This window comes from Pteropus vampyrus, unplaced genomic scaffold (assembly GCF_000151845.1).
Source record: "Pteropus vampyrus isolate Shadow unplaced genomic scaffold, Pvam_2.0 Scaffold146, whole genome shotgun sequence".
NCBI classification, from domain to species: Eukaryota; Metazoa; Chordata; class Mammalia; order Chiroptera; family Pteropodidae; genus Pteropus; species Pteropus vampyrus.
Genome location: NW_011888927.1, coordinates 1125733 through 1133944, shown reverse-complemented (window position 1 = coordinate 1133944; position 8212 = coordinate 1125733). Strand labels below are relative to the sequence as shown.

Here is an 8212-nt window from a genome sequence, read left to right as displayed (position 1 = left end):
GTCTGGAAACAGACCTACACATTTGCAGACACTTCATTTGTGACAAAGTTGGCAAGCAGAATAGTGAGGAAAAAATCCTCTCAGCTGGGTCAAGGAGAAATTGCCACACACACAAAAAGAATAAAAGAACAAAAGTAGGGGAGAGAGGGAGGGAGAGAGAGAGAGAGAGAGAGAAAGGGAAGAAAACCTGATGAACATGACACACACACAAGAATCAGTTACAGGTGAATTGAAAATGTCAATGGGAAAAGAAAAACAATTAAAGGATAATATGGGAGAATATTTCAATGTCACTGAGATAGAAGATTTCTAAAACAGCATATAAAGAGCAATAACCATAAAGAAAATGTTTGATACTTTAAACTACATTTAATTTAATAAATTCTGCTTCTCAGAAGATACCATGAAGTGAAAACAAGTCACTGACTGGAAGAAGATATTTATGACATGTATAGTATAACTGACGAAGGGTCTATAACTAGAATGTGTAGACAAACAAACAAATTAATAAGGAAAGGCTGACAATCCAATAGAAAAAAGAGGAAACAGACTTGAACAGATACTTCATGAAGAGTATCTGTTTATATAATGGCTAATAAATATTGGAAAGGAACTCACCCTCATTAGTGATCAAGGAAATGAAAGTTAATACCACAAAAAGATACCACTACCTATCCCTCAATAAAGAGACTGATAACATCAAGTGGCAAGGATGTGGAGTAACTAGAACTCTAATATACTGCCAGTGGGCATATATATTGGTATATCTTCTTTGAAAAATGGTTTGGTATTATGTACTGAAGTTGAGCATATACAGCCTATGACCCAGAAATTCCATTCCTAGATATAACTCCAACAGAATGTATGCACACATAATCAAAAGACATATACAAAAATATTCATAGATGCATTGTTTACCAGAACAAAAACTAGAAACAATTCAAATGTACAATAGATGAATAAACATAATATGACATATTCCTTACAACTGAATATTATAGAGAAAGTGAATAATTACACCTATACAAAAACATGGATGAATCTCACAGACAAAAAACTGAACAAAAATCCTCCCGATATATATATTTAATGTACATAGGACATCCTGCAGGATATACCATATTCTAAACCGTAAAACGAGTCTCAATAAATTTTACAGAATTTAAATCATACAAAGAATGTTATCCTACTTCAACAAAATAAAGTATAAATAAAGAACACAAGAAAATTTGGGAAATACACAAATCTTGAATATTAAAAACATTTAAAAATAAGCTCTGGGTCAAAGAAAAAAAGCAGTGGAAATCAGAAAGTATTATGAGTTGAATAAAAGTGAAAGCACAACATAAATGTACAGGGTGTAACTAAAGCAGTGTCAAGTAGAAAACTGATAGCATTAAATATTTTAAAAATTAAGAGCAAGCTAGACCCAAAGTTTAAAAAGAGGAAAGAAATAAGGTTTAGAATAGAAATCGCTGAGATTTAAAAAATGGAAAAATCAATAAAACTAAAGGTAGGTTCTCTGAAAAGATTACCAAAATTGACAACGCTTTATCTAGACAGATAAAGAAAAAGAGAGGTCACAAATTACCAAAATCAAGAATGAAATGGGGACATCACTACTGACCTTACAAAATTAAAAGGATTAAAAGGGTATGAGGGTTCCTTTCCCTCCACAACCTCTCCAACTCTTGTAATTACTTGTCTTGTCGATAATCACCATTCTAACAGGTGTGAGGAGGTATTTCATTATGTTTTTGATTGGCATTTCCCCAACAGCTAGTGAAGTTGAGCATCTTTTCATATATCTGTTGGCCATTTGTATGTCTTCTTGGGAGAAATGCTGGGGTGGGGAATATAAATTGGTACAGACACTATGGAAAACAGTTTGGAGATTCCTCAGAAAATTAAGAATAAAGTTACCTTGTGACCCAGCAATCCCTCTTCTGGGTATCTACTTGGAAAATTTGAAAACATTTATTTGTAAAGATGTATGTATTCCTATGTTCATTGCAGCATTATTCACAGTGACCAAGACATGGAAACAACTGAAGTGTCCTTCATTAGATGACTGGATAAAGAAGCTGTGGTACACATATACAATGGAATATTACTCAGCCATAAGACAAAATGAAATACTGCCATTTACAGCAACATGGATGGATCTCGAGAATATCAATCTAAGTGAAATAAGTCCGACAGAAGAAGTTGAGAACCATATGATTTCACTCACATGTAGGATATAAAACTAAAAGAAACAAATGAACAAGACAAAGGAACAAAAACTCATAGACTCAGACAACAATATAGCGGTTACTAGAGGGAAGGGGGGGTGAGGGAGGTAGAAAGGGGATCAAATATATGGCGATGGAAGGAAATCTGACTTTGGATGAACACAGTGCAATATACAAATGGCGTATTTAGAATTGAACACTTGAAACCTATATAGTTTTATTAATCAATGTCATCCCAATAAATTTAATAAAATTAATAAACAAGGATTATTATAAGGGGATATTATTGTGTTAGCTCCTGTAGCTACTGTAAAAAATTACCAAAACTTGGTGATTTAAACAACAAAAGTTTATTCTTTCATAGTTCCAAAGGCCAGAACTCTGAAATCAGTACCACTGGGTCAAAATCAAGGAGTCAGCAGGGCAATACTCCTTCTATAGGCTATAGAGAAAAATCCATTCTTGCCTCTTCCAGTTTCTGATGACTGCCAGCATTCTTTGGCTTGTGATCACATTGCCTTGTCTTTTGAATGTGTCCAAATCTCCCTCTACTTCTCTTTTATAAGAACATTTGTGATGACACATAGGGCCCACTCAGATAATCCAGGATAATGTTCCCATCTCAAAATTCTAAACCACTGTATTTGCAAAGTCTGTTGTCATGTAAGGTAAATACCACAATTATAAACATTTTTATGCTAAAAAGTTAGGCAATTTAGATGAAATTGAAAAAGTCTGAGAGAGACAAATTACTAAAATTGACTCAAGAAGGAACAGAGTATCTGAAAAGATAACAAGCAAAAAAATAAATTAGTAATTAAAACTATTCCTACAAAGAAAAACCCAGACCCAGATTGTTTCACTGGTGGATTCTATCAAACACTTAAAGAAAAAGAATAACAACCTTTTGCAAACTCTTTCAGGAAAAAAAAAAAAAAGGAAGAAAGAGAAAGGAATGCTTCCCAATTTCTTCTATGAGGTCAATATTATGATAATACCAAAGCCAGATAGATATCACAAGATAAGAAAACAATAGATCAACATCCCTCATGAATACAGAGGCAAAAATCCTCAACAAATATTAGTCAAAAGGACCATATACCATGGCAAAATGGGATTTTCCCATCTAAAACTCAAGGTAATAAACCATATTAATAAATATGTCCAATAAAGGACAAAATCTCATGATCATTTCAATAGACACAGAAAATGGATCTGACAAAATCCAAAATGCAATCTTAATAAAAACTATGAACAAACTAAAAACAGAAGGGAATTTACAAAACATCACACTCAATGATGCAAGACTGAATGCTTTTCCCCTAAAATTGGAAAAGGTAAGAGTGTTCACTCTGACTACTTTTAATCAACATTGTACAATCTGACGAGAAAAAGGAATAAAAGTATCTACATTTGAGTGGAAGAAGTAAAACTGTCTTTATCTGCAGGCGACATAATCCTGTATACAGAAACACACACACACACACACACACACACTCTACTAGAACTAATACATGGGTTCAACAAGGTATCAAGATCCAAGAACAAAATACAAAAATCAATTGTGTTTCTATATAATAGCAATGAAAAATCTGGAAATGAAATAAAATAATTATATTTGAAATAACATCAAAATAATAAAATATTTAGGAATAAATTTAACAGAAGAAATGTTATAACTTGTACACTGGAAACTACAAAACATTCCTGAGTAGAGAAGATCTAAATGAATGGAAAACATTCCATGTTCATGGATACAAAGATTCAATATTGTTAAGATATCAATTTCCAAAATGATGTATAGAGCCAACAAAATATACAAACCACATGCTAACTTAATCAAGAAAAGGAGATAAAATACAAATAGGAAATGACAAGATGGAAATAACCATTGAAATAGACAAAAATTTTAAATATTGAATGAGATTACTTTGCAGACCTGCAAATATATTTTAAAACCTAAATGAAATGTATGATTTCCTAAGAAAATACAATTTAACAAAATCGATCCCATTAGTTGTGAAAAGATTAAAGAGACCAATTTCTATTTAAAAAAAACAAAAACAAAAAAGGATAAACTTAGCAAGAAACTACCACCACAAAAAAAGTACCAGGCCCCGGCGGTTTCACCGGGAACTCTTCCAAACCTTCAAAGACCAGATATCCCATGGCACCATAAAGTATCCCACAGTGCTGAATATTAAAGAAAATTTTCTTTTTCTTTTTATGAAGCAAGTATAGAATCGAACTTAAATTGATACTTAAACCCATGAAGAAAATTATAGATGACTATCACTTATAAATATTGATACAAAAATACCAGATAAAATAATGACAAACAGAGTCCATCACCACATTAAGAAAATAACATGAAATAACCAAGTGGAGAAATTCCAGGAATGCAAATTGGTTCAATATTAGAAACTTCATTAATACACCACTGCCATCAGTAGATCTAAGGAAAAAAATTTTATGATTATCTCCATACATGTTTTAATGGCCTCTAACAAAATTCAATCCACCTTCCTGGTTAAAACACTTAAAAAAAAAAAAAAGGAATTAAGCCAATCTTAAAGTAAATATTCATTTGGTGGGAAACACTAGAAACATTTTTACTAAGTTCAGGAACAAGGCAGGGTTGCCTACTATATCACTACTTAACATATTACTCATGGCACCAGGTAAAGAAATTAGATAAGAAAAATCAACTAAAAACAAGAAAATTGGAAAAAAGGGGGTAAAACTATCTCTATTTGAAGATGATCTGATAGCATATCTAAAACCCTAAAGAATTAATAACAACACTAACTCAGATATTTAAAAAATTCTCTAAGGAAGCAGGATATGAAATTAACAAAAATCAATAGCTTTAATATACATAAATAATAACTAGAGAATATAGAATAGAAAAAGCCTCACCTTAGGAATAATCTTAGCAAGAAGTATGCAAAACTCCTAAAAGGAAAACTTTAAAACACTTCTGAAAAACACAAAAGTGGACTTGAATAAATGGAAAGACATCTCTTATTCTTGGATAGAACAGGTCAACATCATAAAGATGTCAGTTCTACCTGATATGTCAATTTAATTTAGTTCTTATTTTAAAATGTCCTATACTGAAATAAACACATTAATAATAAAGTGTTTTAAAAAGCAGAAAATCACTGGAAAAGAAAAACTACCAGAGAGGCGGGGGGACCAGCCCTCCTAGACATTAAAACACACTATAACTCTTTAAAATAAAATAGTATGGTCCCAGTACATGGATTAAAAAACAAACCAGTGGAAGAAAATAGAAGTCCAGAAAAAAACTGAAATTCATACGGTAACTTAGTATAAAGGTGACATCTCAAATCATTAGGGCAAAGGTAGAGTTTTAAAAAATAAATGGTATTAGGACATCTATTTGGCAAAAAAATAATTAAATCCATACCTCATATCCTACAGTCCATATAAAGCAAGGATGATGTACAAGTACTAGAAGGCAACGCAGGTAACCTGAGTGCATGTAAACAGTTTTTAACTAAGATGTAAATTCAGATGCAATAAAAGATTGATAAACTTGACCTCATAAAATTAAGAACCTTTTGCACAACAAAAAGCACCATAAACAATCAAGACAGATGTTGATTAAGAGAAAATATTTGTGACATATATCACAGATGCAGACTCAATATCCTTAACAAAGAACTTTTGAAAAAACTGAGGAGGAAAAAAGCAAAAATCTGATAGGATAATGACTCGAATGGACAATTCTCACACACACACACACACACACACACACACACACACACGCACGCACGCACACATGACTTTAAAAGGGACTTTAAACATACAAAAAGATATGTTATGGCCTCATTTTATGCCATTCTCCCTCTCATTCATTGTGTTCTGTGAACATTACAAACTATCCCTCAGCAGAAACTTCACCCCCAGTTGTTTTAAATGGTGAGTCTCTTCTCATTTTCGGGTTTTCATTTAAAAGCTGCCACCTCCAAGAGGCCTTCTCTGATCCCCTATCCAAAGAACTATCTGTCTCTCCACCACAATTATGCTATGTTATAGCACCCTTTTACTTCCTTAGAACACTGCATAATCTGTAACTCTCTCCAATTGAATGTTAGCTTCCTAAAGGAAGGTGCTTTGCCTGTCTTATTCACCACTGCAACCTCAGTGTCTAGTACAAAGCTTGGCACATATTTCAAAGAATAAGTGTAACAAAAGTAAACTAATGAGAGGTTAGGAAGTAACATACTGGATTTCACCATCTGGGAGGTGAAACCCTCAGAGTGAAAACAAGGTCCAAAATGTAGAAGAGCAGTGAGCTACCGAAAGGAATTAAGAAGATTCAAAGAACTGACATTAAGGTGCAGGGTAGATTATCCACATTTTCACTAAAGTAAAAAATGACAATATTCCTCAATCTGAGCACTATCTTTAGTTAATCCTTCCAATTCTCTTAGTAACTGGTATTTAATATACCTTTTGAAAAGTCTCATTGAGACCTCCAATTGCTTACTCCTCCTCCTTTTTCTTTCACTCAGTTCACCAAACTCTTCTGGCTCTGCTTGCTTCCTTCTCCAGCCCGCACTGTCAATCTATAATCCCCATATCAATGCCCACCTTTTCCCTCTTTCTATGGCAATTCTCAGTGATGAATCTGAGAATCATCTGAGATAGTTAAAAAATTTAAGCATATTGCTGGCGCCCCACCCTTCGGATTCAGTAGATTTAAGGGAGAGAACCAGGAATCTAGGTTTCAAGAAGAACCGTCAGAAGATCTGGACACCAGTGATCTAAGGATAAAACACTGGTCTGGAGGAAGAAATGCCCTTCTTCCTATCCAAGTGCTCCAGAGCCCATACTTTTCCATCCCTTCAGAGATCTTACTTTATTGTCCTCACTCTCTAATATTTCTTTAATCTCTTCTTAAATTCTATCCTGACAGCCAAAACAATTTTTTCAGCAAAGCACATCTGATCCATGTCATCTCCTTGCTTAAAACCCTCCAGCTTTCCCTATCACCTATAGCAATGGTTCTGAACTTTAAATATCCTTGAATTCAAATGTGTTTTAAGCACTATCTGCAAACTACTGTTTTCCAAATGCATTGAGAGATGTGAGACATATCTGAGAGATATATTTGCTTCCAAGTTTTTTAAAAACTATGTATTGTGTACAGAAAATGCTAAACATACTTATGTAGCTGTTTTTATAACCCTACGATAATCCACTTTCAAGAAATTGTCCCATACACAAAAGAGCCAAGAAGTCAAATTAAAAAAAGACAACTTGTTGCCCAATATATAATGTTCTATCTGTGAACTAATATATAGGCAGTATTCACTAAATTGAAGAGTCATCCATTCTATGTTCAAAGATCTACATCGCATATCTAATAGTAGCTGTTATAATGATTTTAATAACATACGATAATGATATTACTCTAAGTTCACTGTATAATAAACATCTACACTACACAAATTCATTCCTCTGGACCTGTGTCTGAAAATAAATCCTTTATGAGTTCTGTATAATTAAATTCAAGTGCACATTTCATTTTCTAAGCCCTTTCTGTTGTCCTGTCAAAACATTAAAATATTCTATGGTCAAATGATTTGGGAAACCAACTTGGGTAAACAATGTATCTTGCATATAGGTACACTACTCTTTTTTGAATGTAGATGCTGTTGTATCTACAAGCAAATTCCATTAAAAACACTGCCACGTGGTAACTTTTTGTCATTATAGATTTGCCCAGTCAGAGCAAGCTTCTCTTATGTGTGGAGATTTCTTTTTTCTTTCTTTTTTTTTTTTTTTTTACAATTAAAAGGGACCCTCATACTCAAAAAATACTAGACATCACCATTCTACAGAATAAAGTCCAAATCCTTTAAGAGGATACACAAAAAACACCTTCTATGGTCTCAATTTACAAGCTCATCTCTCTTATTCAAACTTTGCAATTTTTCCTAGTA

At 33.1% G+C, this 8212-nt stretch overlaps 1 protein-coding gene across 1 annotated transcript in view; it reads right to left on the bottom strand.

The window, feature by feature from the left end:
* Positions 1-8212, bottom strand: part of C2CD6 (C2 calcium dependent domain containing 6) — a 105842-nt gene that overhangs the window by 96532 nt on the left and 1098 nt on the right. The window lies entirely within an intron of this gene.